At 41.2% G+C, this 21837-nt stretch overlaps 1 pseudogene; it reads left to right on the forward strand.

Moving 5' to 3' along the window:
* The first annotated feature begins 1331 nt into the window (after window positions 1-1331).
* LOC106602529 (GTPase IMAP family member 4-like) overlaps window positions 1332-21837 on the forward strand; it is a 50335-nt pseudogene continuing 29829 nt past the window's right edge.

The raw sequence follows: 21837 nt of genomic DNA on the forward strand, positions 1-21837 counted from the left end.
AACTTGGGAACCAAAATTGAGTTTTATCAGTGTATCCTGATTTTGCCCAGCCTTCTTGAAATATCTTCACCCCTAGAAAAAAACCTCCAGGTTTCTGTCATAAGTGCTATTTTATAGGAAAAAAGAAAAAATTACAGGGGTCAAACTAATAGTGTCCGAATTGTCGTCTGGAAAAATGGACATTCTGGGGTAATACATACATAAGCAACGTTTTCTGGTGATAATAGTCCTGTGTGAATAGGGCTATAGGTATAATAATAACTCCTGCAGAATTAAGTAGTAAAATAAACACCAAATGTAGGCTAAATTTGTACATGGGAACAGGAGTGTAGAAATATAATTGATTTATTTATGCGTCTTGAGAGAATGAAATGCTCAGTTAGATACCATCTGTAGAGGTGGGTCTTCAGCATAAAAGCATAATAAAGCTGATAGTACTTCAACCACATAAAATATGCATCGAAGCCGAACTGACATTTTATCAGAAACACGTTGGGTTGGGTTCGTTTTCACAGCTTTATTTTTCCTTCCCATTAATTTTTTGCTTTATTGTATTTTCTCCCCAGTCGCTAAGAGAAAACTACCGATGTCAACTAGAATGAAGCGTTCATTCTATCGATCTTTTACATTATTCTGTTGAGCAAGTCTTCTAGGGCAACATATAATGACAAAAGAGAAGCTACATGTATCTAATTATAGACAAGTTGACTAACTTGACTAAAGACCCTACCAAAATGGCCGAAATTATGAGCAGACACCTATCTAAATCAGGCAACAAGAAAAAGTAATATACTCCCTGTTGAAAAATCGATCTGCAGGCTTTGACTATAGCCTATAGCGCATTTACTATGTTTGCAGGTTAGGGTTGGGTGTGGGCCTCAGATTTTCACTTTTTCACATATAGTCGGGCAGTTGCAGATGGGTTATTAGCAATTGCAGGCGGGTGTGGATGAAAAAACAGCTGACCTGCGCACCACTAACTCGTATTCAGTACTGCACCACCTGGTGGGTATGTGTAATGACGTGTTAAAACCGCATTCAACAATAATGGTTAGTCAGTTTTGATACGTTAATTATTTATGTGATATTTTATATTTCATTGCAGAATGCACAGGATTATTGTCTCTTATTTGTCTCTTTGATCAAAAATAATGATTATAGTTTACAAGTTCATGTTGCAGTTGCATTCACACAGTTCAATTGATAGATAGCCATTGCTAATTTGTACACAGTTAGATTCTACAGACCAAACATGTTTGATTCTGATTTCAAGGAAAAAAGTAACAATAATGTTTGTCTGTCATCCAACAGTGCAGAAAAAGCTAAAGGAAATGCTGAGCATTGTTCTGTTTGGGAAGACTGGTGTTGGGAAGAGTGCAACAGCAAACACCATCCTGGGGTAAAAAGTTGTTGATTCTCACCCCTGCTTCTCTGACAATAGAGTGTGACAAGGCTAGAGGGGAGGTGGATGGGAGAGAAGTTGCTATTGTTGACACTCCAGGCTTGTTTGACACTAACTTATCGCAAGAGGAGACCCTGATGAAGATTGCGAAGTACATCCCCTTCTCTGCTCCTCGGCCCCATGTGTTCCTTGTAGTGATTGCTTTGGTTAGATTCACATAGGAAGAGAAAGACGCAGTGGAGATGATTCAGAAATTCTTTGGAAAAGATGCAGCAAGATACATCATGGTCCTCTTCACAAAAGCAGACCAGTTTGAAGAAGAACAAACAATTGAAGACTTTTTGCGTGCCTGTCCAGATCTTCAGGATGTCATTGCCAACTGCGGTGGGCGGTATCATGACTTCAACAACAGAGATAAGAATAATCGCTCCCAGGTCACTGAGCTGCTTGAGAAGATAAACAAGATGCTCACGATGAATGGAGGAAGCCACTACACCACTGAGATGTTCCAAACGGCTGAGAGGGCGATTGAAGAGGAGACGAAGAGGATCTTGAAAGAGAAGGAAGAGGAGGTGCGCAGGGAGGAGGAGAAACTAAAGGCAAAATATGGAGAGTTCCTAAAGAAAGAACAAGCCATCCTAGGTGCAGCCACCTTTGCATCAGCCAGATGTTTAGCTGAAGGACAAAACGACTTCACAAACAATTATTGGCGCTATTTGATCTCTTTGTGTAGCATCCTCTGAGGTGGTGTCATCAGAAAAAAAAAACTGTGGGATGGCATTAGGCATGTGACAATAGAACAAGACATGAAGTACTGAAGAATAGGGGAAAGAGCACCACAATACTATACTGCAAATCACATGACTTTTCATTCATGATAAAGTGGTATGGGAAATAATATTAGGATAGGACTTCCTTGTATTTGGATAGGACTTGATTTGCCCTTGATGACAGGTGAACTCATCATTTGTTTACAATCATACCATTGAGTGACCTGCTTTAAATGCTGAATCTAACGGAATCTGCTAACCCAACTTAAAATATCTGAAGTAAATCATTGTTTTCTATCATCCTGTGTAACAAATAACACACAGATGTAATAGCAGAGAGAAAGAACCTGAATACCGTAAATTCCGGACTATAAGCCGCAACTTTTTTCCCACGCTTTGAACCCCGGCTTAAACAATGACGTGGCTAATATATGGATTTTTCCCGCTTTAATTTTTTTTTTCTCCAAAAAAACACATTCTGTGACGTGCTCAGTTTTTTGGCGGCGTGAAGCTTTCATTAGACCAATGAAATTGCCGAACGGGTTAAGGTCAAACAACTTTTTTGTTTACTGTTTAGATTAAATTGAGCACTCTCAAACTTCCCATCATTCTGATTACGGTAGTCATTTTGTCACCCTCATCATGGCAAAGACACGGAGAAATGCAGCTTTCAAGTTGAAGGCGATTGATCTGGATGTTGGAAAAGGAAATAGAGCTGCTGCACGGGAGCTTGGTCTTAATGAGTCGATGATAAGACGTTGGAAACAGTAGCGTGAGGAATTGACTCAGTGCAAAAAGACAACTAAAGCTTACTGCAAATTTTTTATTTTTTGTTACAAGCCGTGTTTCGTTAAAGCCTATTTATTTTTGTTACAAGCCGTGTTTTGTTAAAGCCTGTGTAAAGTTCATTTGTTTCAATGTACCGGTAGGCACCTGCGGCTTATAGACATGTGCGGCTTATTTATGTTCAAAATATATATCTTTTTTTAAATTCAGTGGGTGCGGCTTATATTCAGGTGCGCTTAATAGTCCGGAAATTACGGTAATCATGAGTGTAATGATACATGCATACTTTTATATATTGATCTTGAGATTGGGACTTTCTCCTGCATCTGGCATATTTGAATGTGACTGCATGTACCTAGAATTCGGTATTAAAGCTATTGCTTCAACTTCACCTCAACTTCACCTCAGACTCAAGTCTTTCACACGACACGTTTGTGTTTATAGAATAGTTGTACTACTGCGTTCACCTATACAATCCCTATTAGATCAGTGATTACTACAAGGAATGCATTTTATTGTTTAGAAGGAAGAACCCAGGTCTACTTGTAGAGTTTAACTCCAACCCAAAATTAGCACTAACTTCCCATCACTAGAGGGGGCCATATCTTGGTTTACCCGGGGCGTACTGCAGAATTAAAAACGTCCTCCAATGATTTTTGATCTTTTATTGGTGATAAGATATCCCAAGTATAAATACAGTAAAGTAGTAACACAAAGTTTTTATTAGACACAACTTCAAGGAGTTGGTCTGATGGGAATCCGTGATGTCGTCGGCATCCACCCTTACTTGAGGAACAATAGAGAACAAAATAGGAAAGCCCCCCCACTTGTGCAATGTCATGACATACCTCAACCACCTATTGAGGTGTGCCTTTTAAGTAAATCAGGTGTTAGAGGTGAAAAGGAGACTGGAGTACAACTTTAAGATCAGGAAATGAGGCAAACAGGTGTGGGTCATTAGGCCATCACCAGACAGGAAATGCAGGACATCATGACAGAGATCTAAGATGGTTTTGATTAGAGCAGGGATGGGCAACTTCAGTCCAAGCTGGGCAGAGTGGTGTCGCACTTTTCCCCCATCCCTAGCAAACACAGCTGACTCAACTAATTGTATTCTAATCTGAAGATAATGTTTAGTGAATTATTGGAGTCAGGTGTGTTAGCTGGGGTGAAAGTGTCATACTTTTCATGCCCCATAGGACTGGAGTTGCCCATCCCTGGACTAGAAGGAGTACAGCTACAACCAGAAGTTACTTTTTTGTAGCAGGTGAGGAGAATTTATGCAGAAGGTTAGGATAATTAATGGGACAGGTTAGGAGACTTAGGTTAAGGTTAGGAAAGCGGTTAAGGTTAGCTAAAATGCTCTCCTAACCTGCTACGAGAAGTCACTTCTGGTCGTAGCTGTACTACATCTAGTCACAACCATCAAAGATTGGCATCCTAGAGAGGGGAATGCACAGAGATCCTATATATATATATATATATGTGTGTTCTAGATGTAATTATATGGGATAATGGCTGACGTGGTCTATGGTTTTGGAAGATAGAGATGACAGCTGAGGTCAAACCATCATTTTTTACATCAAACCTGAACGATGCAACTCTAGCAGTGGACTGGCCAACTGGAGGAGTTATACATCAAATCAAATCAAAGTTTATTTGTAACGTGCGCTGAATACAACAGGTGTAGATATTACAGTGAAATGCTTACTTACAGGCTCTAACCAATAGTGTGAAAAAAAGGTTTGTTTGTGTATGTAAAGAAATAAAACAACAGTAAAAAGACATTTGAAAATAACAGTAGCAAAGCTTATTGAGGTAGTATGTACATGTAGGTATGGTTAAAGTGACTATGCATATTTGATGAACAGAGAGTAGCAGTAGTGTAAAAATATATACTTGGACTTAATTACAAGGTTTCCATCCAGCCTTTCTATGTGAGTAAAGTACATGTTAGAAAAATGTTACGACAGGCCTGATGGAAACAACATACGTTGGTAAACTTTCCAAATGTGGACAAAACAATAGACAAGACAAGGTGTGTCTGTAAAATTAATTATGCGAGAAATGGAGGAACCGTCTTTATGCGCAAATATTAATATAATAACCATCATATCGAAGTAAACTTGAAGTCACGCAATGATATGGTCCTCCCACTACGACTCGGTAAAGCATGTAGTATATTAGGCTACAGATTAAATCAATTATGGTGTACTTCATGGTGGTGAAAGTGCACTGTGATGAGCTTGATACTCCTTTCCTGTCACGCCCTGACCTTGGAGATCCTTTATTCTCTATTTTGGTTAGGTCGGGGTGTGACTAGGGTAAGCATTCTAGTTTCTTTATTTCTAGGTTGGCTTGGTATGGTTCCCAATCAGAGGCAGCTGTCTATCGTTGTCTCTGATTGGGGATCATATTTGGACAGCTTTTTCTCACCTGTTGGGTGTGGGATCTTGTTTGTGTATAGTTGCCTTGAGCACTGCATAGCTTCACGTTCATTTTGTTCTTTATTGTTTGTTTTTTTGCCAGTTCATGTAATAAAGATGATGAACCCAAACCACGCTGCATTTTGGTCCGATTCTTACAACAGCGGCCGTGACATTTCTAATAAATATTTAGGGTCTTATTCTGGTGAAATGATGATCGATGCTTGGCTGCCGTTTTGACAAAAATAATTAAGCTCTTATCCATAATAATCTCATGTAAGCTATACCCTCACTATCTGCAAGATGTGGGCTAGAGTGCACGTGCCACGACCAGAGTGGGCACATTCGCTATATAACGCAACATTTGTTGTGTCAAAACCATCAGTAAAGTTTAAAATGCGATGGAAACCAATTTAACTTGCACAGTGTATACTGAACAAAAATATAAAAACACAACATGTAAGGTGTTTCATGAGTGGAAATAAAACATCACAGAAATGTTCCATACTCACAAAAAGCTTTTGGGCATAAAATAGTTTTCATCCCTGTTAGTGAGCATTTCTCCTTTACCAAGAAAATCCATCCATCTGACAGGTGTGGCATATCAAGAAGTTGATTAACCAGCATGATTATTACACAGGTGGAACTTCTGCTAGGGACAATAAATGGCCTTTCTAAAATGTGCAGTGTTGTCACACAATGCCATAGATGTCTCAAGTTTTGTGCAATTTGCATGCTGACTTCAGGAAGATAACTTAATGTTAATTTCTCTATCATAAGCCGCCTCCAACGACATTTTAGAGAATTTGGCAGTACGTCCAACTGGCCTCACAACCACAGACCACGTGTAACCACGCCAGCCCAGGACCTCTGGCTGGAAAAGTGAGTAGTTCAGCACAAATATTTATTGAAAAAATGTGGGTCATCCCATCTCACTATTACATTTACATTATTTATTTAACCTTTATTTTATTAGTGAGTCATACAGTACTGAGACCAAGGTCTCTTTTACAGATGAGCCCTGAACTACAGAAAATGCACACAATATAAATACAAAATGCAAGCAGAAAGAAAACAAGGTAATGAAAAAACACAACCAGTCAAACCAATGCAGAACACCCCACCTTGTATCTCAGGGGACTCTACTTCAGGAAGACCACAGGGTGGACCACTGCCAGGTAGCGCTCAAAACATATACAGCACTGGAAAAGGGGGCGGCCGGGAGTAGAAAACCACTAAAGAATGCTGCTAGAGCTAGGACAGGGGGAATACGGAGGTGTATGGAAACAAAGACAAAGACAGCACACAGGCAGTAGACAATCTCAGATACAGCCAAGTTGAGAGCAAAGAACTCTGAGGCCAACATCCCTCCGGCTCCGGTCAGTATCAGCCAAAGGACATAGCCATTGGTGGATAGACTCAGGAAGAGGTTTAATTGTGTCTCTCTTAGAACTGAGTTAGGTACATCTATAGGCTACATCATATACCTACCAACCCACCTGTGTGGCATATCACATTGCCAACCTCTGTAGCTACACCCAAGGACCACATGCCATGCAGATAACCTACTCAGTGTGACAGAAACCACACCTATCAATGTATCAATGGGATCCTGAGTGGCGCAGAATTGCAGTGCTAGAGGTGTCACTACAGATCCCGGTTCGATCCCGGGCTGTATCACAACTGGCCGTGGTGAGAAGTCCCATAGGGTGGCACACAATTGGCCCATCGTCGTCCGGGTTAGGGCAGGGTTTGGCCAGGGTAGGCCGTCATTGTAAATAAGAATTTGTATTTACAGTGGGGGGGAAAAGTATTTGATCCCCTGTTGATTTTGTACGTTTGCCCAATTACAAAGAAATGATCAGTCTATAATTTTAATGGTAGGTTTATTTGAACAGTAAGAGACAGAATAACAACAAAAAAATCCAGAAAAACGCATGTCAAAAATGTTATAAAATGATTTGCATTTTGATGAGGGAAATAAGTATTTGACCACTCTGCAAAACATGACTTAGTACTTGGTGGCAAAACCCTTGTTGGCAATCACAGAGGTCAGACGTTTCTTGTAGTTGGCCACCAGGTTTGCACACATCTCAGGAGGGATTTTGTCCCACTCCTCTTTGCAGATCTTCTCCAAGTCATTAAGGTTTCGAGGCTGACGTTTGGCAACTCGAACCTTGAGCTCCCTCAACAAATTTTCTATGGCCATGTGTTTTGGGTCATTGTCATGCTGGAATACCCTTCCACGACCCATTTTCAATGCCCTGGCTGAGGGAAGGAGGTTCTCATCCAAGATTTGACAGTACATGGCCCCGCCAAATGATACGGTGAAGTTGTCCTGTCCCCTTAGCAGAAAAACACCCCCAAAGGATAATGTTTCCACCTCCATGTTTGACGGTGGAGATGGTGTTCTTGGGGTCATAGGCAGCATTCCTCCTCCTCCAAACACGGCGAGTTGAGTTGATGCCAAAGAGCTCCATCTTGGTCTCATCTGACCACAACACTTTCACCCAGTTGTCCTCTGAATCATTCAGATGTTCATTGGCAAACTTCAGACGGGCGTGTATATGTATTCTTGAGCAGGGGGACCTTGCGGGCGCTGCAGGATTTCAGTCCTTCACGGCGTAGTGTGTTACCAATTGTTTTCTTGGTGACTATGGTCCCAGCTGCCTTGAGATCATTGACAAGATCCTCCCGTGTAATTCTGGGCTGATTCCTCACCGTTCTCATGATCATTGCAACCCCACGAGGTGAGATCTTGCATGGAGCCCCAGGCCGAGGGATATTGACAGTTCTTTTGTGTTTCTTCCATTTGCGAATAATCGCACCAACTGTTGTCACCTTCTCACCAAGCTGCTTGGCGATGGTCTTGTAGCCCATTCCAGCCTTGTGTAGGTCTACAGTCTTGTCCCTGACATCCTTGGAGAGCTCTTTGGTCTTGGTCAATGTGGAGAGTTTGGAATCTGATTGATTGCTTCTGTGGACAGGTGTCTTTTTTACAGGTAACAAGCTGCGGTTAGGAGCACTCCCTTTATTAAGAGTGTGCTCCTAATCTCAGCTCGTTACCTGTATAAAAGACACCTGGGAGCCAGAAATCTTTCTGATTGAGAGGGGGTCAAATACTTATTTCCCTCATTAAAATGCAAATCAATTTATAACATTTTTGACATGCGTTTTTCTCGATATTTTTGTTGTTATTATGTCTCTCACTGTTCAAATAAACCTACCATTAAAATTATAGACTGATCCTTTCTTTATCACTGGGCAAACGTACAAAATCAGCAGGGGATCAAATACTTTTTTCCCCCACTGTAACTGACATGCCAAGTTAAATAAAGGTTAAATAAAAAATGCGATTGATGAGGATGTGTTGCTACTGTAGGCCTACTTGTTAGGACTAGGGTCCTTTTTTCTCAATTTACACCTGACTGACGTGCCCAAAGTAAACTGCCTGTTTCTCAGGCCCTGAAGCCAGGATATGCATATAATTGATACCATTGGAAAGAAAACACTTCGAAGTTTGTAGAAATGTTAAACTAATGAAGGAGACTATAACACAATAGATATGGTAGGAGAAAATCCATAGAAAAACCAACCGGAGTGTTGTTTTTTTGAGAGCCCATGATCTTACAGTGGAAAGTATAGGGAAATAACTAAATCCAACTCCCGGGATGCAATTCCTATGGCTTCCACAGGGTCTCAGCAGTCTATGTTCAAGGTTTCAGGCTTGTAACTTCAAAAACGAAGAAGGAATATCCGTTTTAGTACATGGACACAGTCTTGGACATTTGTGTTTGGGCATGTGAGGAAGACGAGACGCACCTGCTAATATCGGTTTCCTATTGAACATACTTATTTCCGTATGAAATATTATAGTTTGATTACATTTTAGGTTATCTGAGGAGTCAATAGAAATGTATTTTGACTTGTTTTAACAAAGTTTAACGGTAGATTTTCGGATTCCTTTTTCTGCAAGTTGAACGAGTGGATTACTTAAATCAATGGCGCCAAATTAAATGGACTTTTTGGTATATAAAGAAGGATTTTATCTAAGAAAATTACACTACATGTTATAGCTAGGACCTTTTGGATGACAAATCAGAGGAAGATTTTGAAAAAGTAAGTGAATATTTAATCGCTATTTGTGAATTTATGAAACCTGTGCCGGTGGAAAAATATGTTGATGTGGGGCGCCGTCCTCAAACAGTCACATGGGATGCTTTCGCTGTAATGGCTACTGTCAATCGGACAGTGCAGTTAGATTAACAAGAATTTAAGCTTTCAACCGATATAAGACACTTGAAAGGACCTAAATGTTTAATATCCATATTATTTCTGATTATTCATTTGAATTGCGCCCACCAGTTTCACCCGGAAATTGTCCCGCTAGCGGGATGCCTAGCCCTAACAGGATTTATTAACCTGTTTAGGATAGGGGGCAGTATTGACACGGCTGGATAAAAAACATACCCGATTTAATCTGGTTACCACTCCTACCCAGTAACTAGAATATGCATATACTTATTACATATGGATAGAAAACACCCTACATTTTCTAAAACTGTTTGAATGGTGTCTGTGAGTATAACAGAACTCAAATGGCAGGTCAAAACCTGAGAGATTCCTTTACAGGAAGTGGCCTGTCTGACCATTTCTTGAACTTGTTTTCCATCTCTATCATTTACTAAGGATCTCTGCTCTAACGTGACACTTCCCACGTCGTCCATAGGCGCTCACAGCCCGGGAAAAAACAGAATGTCGTCATTCCAGCCCCAGGCTGAAACACATTATCGCCTTTCTCAAGTGGCCGATCAAGGGACACTGGCTTATGCGCGTGACCCCGACCGCCCCCGCCTTTGGGATTTTTTCCTCTGTTTGCCGAAAAGGAGATTCCCTGTCGGAATATTATCGCTTTTCTACGAGAAAAATGTCGTAAAAATTGATTTTAAACAGCGGTTGACATGCTTCGAAGTACGGTAATGGAATACTTAGAATTTTATTGTCACGAATTGCGCGACACTTCTTTACTATTTCGGATAGTGTCTGGAACGCACGAACAAAACGCCGCTATTCGGATATAACGATGGATTATTTTGGACCAAACCAACATTTGTTATTGAAGTAGCAGTCCTGGGTGTGTATTCTGACGAAGACAACAAAAGGTAATCAAACTTTTATAATAGTAAATATGATTATGGTGAGTGCTAAACTTGCCGGGTGTCTAAATAGCGAGCCCGTGATGCCTGGGCTATGTACTTAGAATATTGCAAAATGTGCTTTCACCAAAAAGCTATTTTAAAATCGGACATATCGAGTGCATAGAGGAGGTCTGTATCTATAATTCTTAAAATAATTGTTATGCTTTTTGTGAACGTTTATCGTGAGTAATTTAGTAAAATGTTAGCGAATTCCCCGGAAGTTTGCGGGGGGTATGCTAGTTCTGAACGTCACATGCTAATGTAAAAAGCTGGTTTTTGATATAAATATGAACTTGATTGAACAAAACATGCATGTATTGTATAACATAATGTCCTAGGGTTGTCATCTGATGAAGATCATCAAAGGTGAGTGCTGCATTTAGCTGTCTTCTGGGTTTTGGTGACATTATATGCTGGCTTGAAAAATGGGTGTCTGATTATTTCTGGCTTGGTACTCTGCTGACATAATCTAATGTTTTGCTTTCGTTGTAAAGCTTTTTTGAAATCGGACAGTGTGGTTAGATTAACGAGAGTCTTGTCTTTAAATGGCTGTAAAATAGTCATATGTTTGAGAAATTGAAGTAATAGGATTTTTAAGGTTTTGAAAATCGCGCCACAGGATAGCAGTGGCTGTTACGTAGGTGGGACGAATTCGTCCCGCCTAGCCTAGAGAGGTTAATAAGAAAGCAAATTTGAGAACAAGGCTACCTAAATTCTATCAGCATATTGATTGCACTACGCGCAGGTCCAATACACTCGACCACTGCTACTCTAACTTCCGCGATGCATACAAAGCCCTCCCCCGCCCTCCCTTCGGCAAATCCGACCACGACGCCATCTTGCTCCTATCGTCTTATAGGCAGAAACTCAAACAGGATGTACCAGTAACTAGAACCATTCAACGCAGGTCTGACCAATCGGAAGCCACGGACTGGAATACGTTCCGGTCAGCCTCAGAGAACAACATCGACCTATACGCTGACTCGGTGAGTGCATTGGAGATGTTGTTCCCACTGTGACTATTAAAACATACCCTAACCAGAAACCGTGCATGGATGGCGGCATTCGCGCAAAACTGAAAGCTCAAACCACCGCATTTATCCATGGAAAGCGATCTTGGAATATGGCTGAATATAAACAGTGTAGTTATTCCCTCCAAGGCAATCAAACAAGCGAAATGCCGGTACAGAGACAAGGTGGAGTCGCAATTCAACGGCTCTACCACGAGATGTATGTGGCAGGGTCTACAGGAAATCACGGACTACAAATAGAAAACCAGCCGGTTTTGATTTGAATGTATCCTGTATTGGGAGTCTCGGGATAACCTGTTGGGGCTAGGGGGCAGTATTTTCACGGCCGGATGAAAAACGTACCCAATTTAAACAGGTTACTACTCTGTCCCAGAAACTACAATATGCATATTATTAGTAGATTTGGATAGAAAACAGTCTGAAGTTTCTAAAACTGTTTGAATGGTGTCTGTGAGTATAACAGAACTCATATGGCAGGCAAAAACCTGAGAGAAATCCAAGCAGGAAATGGGAAGTCTGGTGCTTGTAGTCCTTTCAAGTGATTGCCTTGACTGTATACAGTGAGTTAGGGTTCATTTTGCACATCCTAAAGCTTCCACTAGATGTCAGCAGTCTCTAGAACGGTGTTTGAAGATTCTATGGTGAATTTGAAGGGAATACCAGCTGTGGTAAACTGGTGTCCCGTTATAAGGCATGGGCTCAAGTCACGTGCAATGACTTGGGAGCGAGCTGAGTTCATATTCATTCCTAAAGAGAACGGATAGGTCCAGTTGGAATTTTATTTAAGGTATATGATAACAACCTAAAGATTGATTCTATACATCGTTTGACATGTTTCTACAAACTGTAGTATAACTTTTTTGACTTTTCGTCTGGACTAAGTAAGCACGTGCGTAGTGGATTTGGATAGTGAACCTAACGCGCGAACAATATGGATTATCTGGAAATAAATATGCACTTTATCGAACATTTATTGTGCAGCTGGGATTCCTGGGAGTGCCTTCTGATGAAGATAATCAAAGGTAAGTGAATATTTATAATGTAATTTCTTAGTTTTATTGACTCCGCGATGGCGGGTTTCTGTTTGCTAGTTGTTAGTGTCATCTGGGCTGTACTCAGATTATTGCAAATTGTGCTTTTGCCGTGAACATTTTTTTAAATCTGACAATGCGATTACATTTAGGAGAAGTGTATCTATAATTCTGTGCATAACACTTCTATATTGATCAATGTTTACGATGAGAATTTACGTACAGTGTGTGCTCATTGTGCTGATTCACCACCGGTTTGGAGGGAACTTTTCTCAACATTACGCGCCAATGTAAAATGCTGTTTTTGGATATAAATATGAACATTATCAAGCAAAACATACATGTATTGTGTAACATAATGTCCTAGGAGTGTCATCTGATGAAGATCGTCAAAGGTTAGTGCTTCATTTAGCTGTGTTTTGGGTTTTTGTGATGCATCTAGTTGCTTGGAAAATGGTTGTGTGGTGTTTCTTGTGAAGTTTATGTCCTAACATAATCTAATTTTATGCTTTCACCGTAAAGCCTTTTTGAAATCAGACAATGTGGTTAGATTAATGAGAAGTTTCTTTAAAATGGTGTAAAATAGTTGATTGTTTGAGAAAATGGAATTATGAGATTTTAGCTGTTTTAAATTTGGCGATCTGATTTTCCACTGGCTGTTGTCAAACTCAATCCCGTTAACGGGATGAGAACGGGAAGGGGTCCCATAGAGGATAACCTGCTTCTGTAATGACTAACCTGTTAGGGCTAGGGGGCAGTATTGACATGGCTGAATAAAAAACGTACCCGATTTAATCTGGTTACTACTCCTGCCCAGTAACTAGAATATGCATATAATTATTGGCTTTGGATAGAAAACACCCTAAAGTTTCTAAAACTGTTTGAATGGTGTCTGTGAGTATAACAGAACTCATATGACAGGCAAAAACCTGAGAAGATTTCATGCAGGAAGTGGCCTGTCTGACAAGGTGTCGTTCTTCTTGTCTCTGTTTATTGAAGAGTGAGGATCTTAGCTGTACCGTGACACTTCCTACGGCTGCCATAGGCTCTCAGAAGGCGGCAAAATGCTGAATCGTGGCTTTGCAGGCTCTGGCTGAAAAAAAGTAGCGCGTTTGGGTAGTGGCTGGTTACAGTACTGTGAGACTCAGGCTCGTGCCCGCGTCGACCGAAAGCTTTGTTTTCTTTCCTCTGTTTAGCTAAATGGACATTCCCGGTCGGAATATTATCGCTTTTTTACGAGAAAAATTGCATAAAAATGGATTTTAAACAGCGGTTGACATGCTTCGAAGTACGGTAATGGAATATTTAGATTTTTTTTGTCACGAATTGCGCCATGCGCACGACCGTGATTTACCATTTCGGATAGTTTCTGGAACGCACAAACAAAACGCCGCTATTCGGATATAACGATGGATTATTTTGGACCAAACCAACATTTGTTATTGAAGTAGCAGTCCTGGGAGTGCATTCTGATGAAGACAACAAAAGGTAATCAAACTTTTGTAATAGTAAATCTGATATTGGTGAGTGCTAAACTTGCCGGGTGTCTAAATAGCTAGCCCGTGATGGCTGGGCTATGTACTTAGAATATTGCAAAATGTGCTTTCACCAAAAAGCTATTTTAAAATCGGACATATCGAGTGCATAGAGGAGTTCTGTATCTATAATTCTTAAAATAATTGTTATGCTTTTTGTGAACGTTTATCGTGAGTAATTTAGTAAATTGTTAGTGAATTCGCCGGAAGTTTGCTAGTATGCTAGTTCTGAACGTCACATGCTAATGTAAAAAGCTGGTTTTTGATATAAATATGAACTTGATTGAACAAAACATGCATGTATTGTATAACATAATGTCCTAGGGTTGTCATCTGATGAAGATCATCAAAGGTTAGTGCTGCATTTAGCTGTCTTCTGGGTTTTTGTGACATTATATGCTAGCTTGAAAAATGGGTGTCTGATTATTTCTGGCTTGGTACTCTGCTGACATAATCTAATGTTTCGTTGTAAAGCCTTTTTGAAATCGGACAGTGTGGTTAGATTAACGAGAGTCTTGTCTTTAAATAGCTGTAAAATAGTCATATGTTTGAGAAATTGAAGTAATAGGATTTTTAAGGTATTTGAAAATCGCGCCACTGGATTAGACTGGCTGTTGCGTAGGTGGGACGAATTCGTCCCGCCTACCCCAGAGAGGCTAAGCAAACAAAAAATACTGTCAGCATGAGACCTAAAATAGCCATGGATGAGCACTAATAATAATAATAATAATAATAATCACAAAAATGTTAGTAGCCTATATGACTATTTATTAAATACTATGTTACTTACTTAATGGAAAAAGTTGCATTTCCCCTCGGACACGATCTTGTGGATGTCAGGTGAGAGGGATGTGATTTTGATGCACAGGCAGTCCTCGATTGACTTATGTGAAAGCCGGTTCCTGTGAGGACTCACAGGTAAGTCGATCCAAACGTTGTTAGCACATGAAAGGCAAGTTTCTTTATTGTGCTGTATTCCTCTGAGCATTACATTTACATTTAAGTCATTTAGCAGACGCTCTTATCCAGAGCGACTTACAAATTGGTGCAATCACCTTATGATATCCAGTGGAACAACCACTTTACAATAGTGCATCTAAATCTTTTAAGGGGGGGGGTTAGAAGGATTACTTTATCCTATCCTAGGTATTCCTTAAAGAGGTGGGGTTTCAGGTGTCTCCGGAAGGTGGTGATTGACTCCGTTGTCCTGGCGTCGTGAGGGAGCTTGTTCCACCATTGGGGTGCCAGAGCAGCGAACAGTTTTGACTGGGCTGAGCGGGAACTGTGCTTCCTCAGAGGTAGGGGGGCCAGCAGGCCAGAGGTGGATGAACGCAGTGCCCTTGTTTGGGTGTAGGGCCTGATCAGAGCCTGAAGGTATGGAGGTGCCGTTCCCTTCACAGCTCCGTAGGCAATCACCATGGTCTTGTAGCGGATGCGAGCTTCAACTGGAAGCCAGTGGAGAGAGCGGAGGAGCGGGGTGACGTGAGAGAACTTGGGAAGGTTGAACACCAGACGGGCTGCGGCGTTCTGGATGAGTTGTAGGGGTTTAATGGCACAGGCAGGGAGCCCAGCCAACAGCGAGTTGCAGTAATCCAGACGGGAGATGACAAGTGCCTGGATTAGGACCTGCGCCGCTTCCTGTGTGAGGCAGGGTCGTACTCTGCGAATGTTGTAGAGCATGAACCTACAGGATCGGGTCACCGCCTTGATGTTAGTGGAGAACGACAGGGTGTTGTCCAGGATCACGCCAAGGTTCTTAGCACTCTGGGAGGAGTACTCAACGGAGTTGTCAACCGTGATGGCGAGATCATGGAACGGGCAGTCCTTCCCCGGGAGGAAGAGCAGCTCCGTCTTGCCGAGGTGAGAGCATGCCACCCAAAACGCACACAAGGACTCAACACTCCTGAGCGCATCCCTGACTTGGCTCGATGTCTGGAATCCAATCAGCTCAGTTTGAATTGCGGCCTCATCCAGCGAGGGTATCGTTTTCTTAGCAAGGGAGGAGAATTTCCCACCTGGGCGGACTGTGAAAGAATCACGTACAAACGCAATGATATCCTTGGGCATGCTGTAATCTTCAAATCTGGTGGAGAAGTTGTCTCTCAGCTGCTTGATGAAATCTTCCATCACCTCTGTGACAATGCAGCGGCCTGGTCCCTCTGCCTGTAGTTTTTTCAGTGTGCTGAAGTGCAGTAGCCTTCCAGACGACAAGTCCAAATCTAACAACTCAAGCTTCCTAGTAAAGGCCTCAAGTTTTCCTTCTTCCCTGTAACTGCAGATTTAACCCATTTAAGTGACAGAATATGTCAGACAAAAAACAATCTACATTAGAGGAATTCCTCAATTTCCAGAATACGAATGTGGTCAGCTGCTGCCCTCATTTAGCTTTTTCTGACAAAATCAACAACCTGGTCATGTAGCTCACATAATCGCTCTACAGCTTTTCTTTTACTCAGCCTGCACATGTTGTTGTGAAGCAGGAAATCATTGTGGATGGCCTCCTCTGGTTCTGTCACATGCTTGCAGAAAAGACGGTGTTGCGTGCTTGATGTCCCCCTGACAAAGTTGATTATTCACATTATTTTATCCATCACATCTTTTAGCTCACAGTTTATTTTGGAACACAGCACACTCTGATGGATGAGACAATGCAAACCATTCATTTGTGGGGCTATTTCCTTCAACCTGCTGACCAGGCCCCTGTGTCTCCCATCATAGCAGGAGCCTCGTCGGTGACCACAAAGTAGACTTTTTCGAATGACAAGCCATGCTGCGTAAACAATTCTTCCAGTTTTGTGAATAGGATGTCCCCGGTGGTGTGTTCTTCTAGGGGAATCCATGCCAGTCGCTCTTCTTTAAAGTAATTTCCACGAAAATAACGGACATATACACACAACTGTGCTACATCAGTGTTGTCAGTACTCTTATCAATAGACAAGGGAAAATGCTCAGCCTGACTGAGCCCTTCCAGAACAATCCTATGCACATCATCCGCCAGTGCATGGACACGGCTTCCGGCTGTTGACGCAGACAGGGGCACCTATTTGACAGATGCAATTATGCTATCCATAGACTTGTCGGTAGCCAATTCCTCCAAAACCATCACCATGCACTTTTTAAAAACCTCCGCATCTGTGAAGGGCATGTTGTGTTTGGTTAAAACCAAGGATGATTTTAGGGAGGCACTTGTGACCTTCTGTTGTTGGGTCAGGCCACGAAGGAGGATTCTGATGCCGTGTTTGTAGCTTGTAGTCAATGCTTACATTTTTCTGCATCCGGCCTCTGTCTGGGGCGGGAAGGCCACTTTGAAAGTACCATGCTTAGATGCATAATGCCGAGATTAAATTCTTTGCAATCAGCGCCATTTTCATTACAAATAAGACACACTGGCTTGGCATTGGAGAAAGATGATAAGATGAATGTATATCTCTCTGTCCATTCTTCCCTGAAACAATTTTTATTATACACCTTTTGATACTTTTTGAGAGCGACATGTTCTCTTGCTATCAAGCTAATTGTTCTTGTCACTGGATGTGTACTGGAGGCGAAGTCAGGTGCAGGAGAGCAGAGTGAAGAGAACAGGTGCACACTTTATTCCGGTAAAATATCAAAAGCACAAACAACGTGCCCAAAACACGGAACATAGACAAAATACACGTAACACAAACAATCTTACACAAAGACATGATAGGGAACAGAGGAATAAATACATGTAGATTGATTGGGGCATGAAAACCAGGTGTGCAGGGAAGAAGACAAAACAAAAGGATACATGAAAAATGGAGCGGCGATGGCTAGAAAGCCGGTGACGTCGAACGCCGAATGCCGCCCGAACAAGGAGAGGAGCCGACTTCGGCGGAAGTTGTGACAGTTCTGAACAAATGTTGACATTTTAAAAAGTAGTGTAGGCTACGTAGACCTGTTTTTCCCCACTAATCAATGCACAGAGAAATAAACAAAAAATAATATAATATTTTATTGTCACTGAATGTATTATGTACTAGTCAAATGTGTTAAAAATGTTGTTCAATTTGTAGTGTAGGCCAATTAATTGTGCTAATATTATATGCTAATTATGTTTCTGGCCTGCCGATTATTAACTCAGAAAATGTTTTGCCCGAAGCCAAACCTAGTTGACGAACCCTGGTCTATAAACTGATGCTACCCATCACCTCACCTCTATCAAACAGTCCGAATCAGAAACTGAAAATGCAATTTGTCCATGATATACTAGAACTACATTCAAAGAAATGGGTACATTTTCTTTCTTAGATGCCTCAATTATATTAAATAGTTTTGGGTCCATTCCTCTGTTGGATGAAACTTGTATGGTCAGCATTTACAAACAGTGAAAAATATAATATCAGTTTTAAAGGCTTTTGAGATCTACATTTAACAGTGATAGTGGGCTATAAGATCCAGAAAGCTGCTCAGCCTCCTCCTGCTTATGCAACACAAATCTGATGTAAATTCTAGTCTGTCGACGTGAGCCATTCCTAAATAATATATCTTCTTATCTTTTTAAAACGTTATTGTTACATTATGTATCACACAGGTATAAAAGTTTCTACTTTTACAATTTTGATGCCATACTTCATAGCAGTGACATACAGTGAGGGAAAAAAGTATTTGATCCCCTGCTGATTTTGTTTTCCCACTGGCGTCAAATACTTATTTCCCTCATTAAAATGCAAATCAATTTATAACATTTTTGACATGCGTTTTTCTGGATTTTTTGTTGTTGTTATTCTGTCTCTCACTGTTCAAATAACCTGCTATTAAAATTATAGACTGATCATTTCTTTGTAAGTGGGCAAACGTAGAAAATCAGCAGGGGATCAAATACTTCCCCCCCCCCCACTGTATATAGACATAATGACATTTGACATTTCTTTATTCTTTTGGAACTTCTGAGTGTAATGTTTACTGTAAATTTGTATTGTTTATTTCACTTGTTTATTATCTACTTCACTTGCTTTGGCAATGTTAACATATGTTTCCCATGCCAATAAACCCTTGAATTGAGAGATAGAGGTAACAATAACTGTTCCTATCAAAAACATCATTCAGAATATCAATGTCTGCACTTTCAATTGAAAATAACATACATTGAATTGAAGAGGAATTTCAATACAAACATTTCACTCTGTTACAGCGAAAATATCAGAGACTGAAAAGTTTAATCTAACCTGACCTCTGTGATTGGTGTATCCTCTCTTCCTGGTCATTTTACGATTGTTTCTCTCCTTAGAACTGAGCTAGGTACATCTAGAGGCAACATCTATAGGCTAAGTGGAATATCACATTGACAACCTGTCACGGATGTCATAGGAAGGAGAAGCGGACCAAAGTGCAGCGTGTGTGTCGTTCCACATTTTATTTACACTGTGAAACTATGCAATACATAAACATAAACTAAAGAACAAAACAACAAACCGTGACGCAGAGGTGAAACATACACTACTCAAAAATTATTTCCCACAAACCCAGGTGGGAAAAACCCCTACTTAAGTATGATCTCCAATGCGAGACAACGAGGACCAGCTGCCTCTAATTGGAGATCATCCCAAACAAAACCCAACATAGAAAAACTAAACTAGAAAACCCCCGTCACGCCCTGACCTACTCTACCATAGAAAATAACAGCTTTCTATGGTCAGGACATGACAGTACCCCCCCCCCCCCCCCCCCCCCCCAAGGTGCGGACTCCGAACGCACCAACACACAAAAAAAAAGGGAGGGTAAGGTAGGGTGACAAATGTGCAGTAATCAAAACCTTCTCATCCCGCGGATCCTCCAGCAGAGGAGGCGGCTCAGGTTCGGGGAGTAACCCCCGCTCCGCCCGCTGATCCCTCTGCTTTTCTGTCACCGGACTCTGGATCGTTGCCGAAGGACCCGGACCGTGGATCATCACTGGAGGTTCTGGACTGCAGACCGCCGCTGGAGGTTCTGGACTGCATACCGCCGCTGGAGGTTCTGGACTGCGGACCGCCGCTGAAGACTCATGGACTGCGGGCCGTCTCAGGAGGTTCCGGACTGCGGGCCGTCTCAGGAGGTTCCGGACTGCGGGCCGTCTCAGGAGGTTCCGGAATGCGGGCCGTCTCAGGAGGTTCTGGACTGATGTCGTAGGAAGGAACGGACCAAAGTGCAGCGTGTGTGTCGTTCCACATTTTATTTACACTGTGAAACTATGCAAAACATAAACATAAACTAAAGAACAAAACAACAAACCGTGATGCAGAGGTGAAACATACACTACTCAAAAATAATCTCCCACTAACCCAGGTGGGAAAAACCCCTACTTAAGTATTAACTCCAATTAGAGACAACGAGGACCAGCTGCCTCTAATTGGAGATCATCCCAAACAAAACCCAACGTAGAAATACAAAACTAGAACATAACAACATAGAAAAACTAAACTAGAAAACCCCCCTGTCACGCCCTGACCTACTCTACCATAGAAAATAACAGCTTTCTATGGTCAGGACGTGACACAACCTCTGTAGCTACACCCAAGGACCACATGCCATGCAGATATCCTACTCAGTGTGACAGGAACCACACCTACCAATATTGATGAGGATTTATAGGATTTGATATTGTGGACCTACTTGTTAAGAGCTGATTGGTGGTACTACATGCGAGCTAAAAATAATATATTATGTTCTTGAAATGCTCGAAGAAATATAAGTTATTTATCAAATAGTATACAAGGCTTACTAAAGAGACCAAAATGTGTATACAAAGGTTAATGTAGTGTCCTCTGACATTTGCTCAGTCTTTGTTAGCTGTAGCCTCCTCACATCAATTATAGTAGTACTGGTGGCACTCATTGGATCTGATGAATTTGATTAAATACAAGTTCATCTTTGAGGAATACAACACAGAACCACTCATCCTCACCCACACACCTCAGTGCTCCCGTCTGTAAACTGATGCTGCCCATCCCCTCACTTGATGGACCACACCTGACATGCAAATGTAATCCATTGGTTATGACAACACTTTAGTATGATTGAAGAGAATATACCGTGTTGTGTGGAACGTGTTAGGGATGGATATGGCCCTGAGTTATTCCTGATCAGGTCAGGTCAAATGTGTTGTCGTGTCTTTGGCTATGCCGGATTAAGTGATATGACATGCTAACTTATAAAATGATTTCTCTGTAATTAATATTACCTGTTTAAGCTAATCATGTAAATGTAATTAACTAGAAAGTCGGGGCACCACGGAAGAACGTTTATAGAGCTGTTATCTTCCGAATAAACTCTTAAAATACTTAGTAATATTTTACCTAGATAGCAGTCAATATTAACCCTTGTTTTATTTTCAGTCTCATAATGAAAGTTGTAAATTCTTGGTTATCTTCACGAGCCCTGGCTAACAAGTTGAATCAGCAATACAAAATTGGGTTTAATTATTTATTTACTAAATACCTAACTAATCACACAGAATTACAAATACACAGAATACTATGATGTCATACAGAAAACGTCCCTGGTGAATGGAACCTGTATGAAAGCTGGTTACACAAAGGAAAGGGGGTTGGGCTTGAATGAAAGAGCGGGAAGATTTAGGAACAGAGAAACAGCAGCTATGCTATCGTAAATACATTATCTTATGCATTCTAAATTACCGCCCATTTGGAAAAGGAAAA

The sequence above is a fragment of the Salmo salar genome, chromosome 04 (assembly GCF_965601325.2).
Source record: "Salmo salar chromosome 04, fSalSal1, whole genome shotgun sequence".
NCBI lineage: Eukaryota > Metazoa > Chordata > Actinopteri > Salmoniformes > Salmonidae > Salmo > Salmo salar.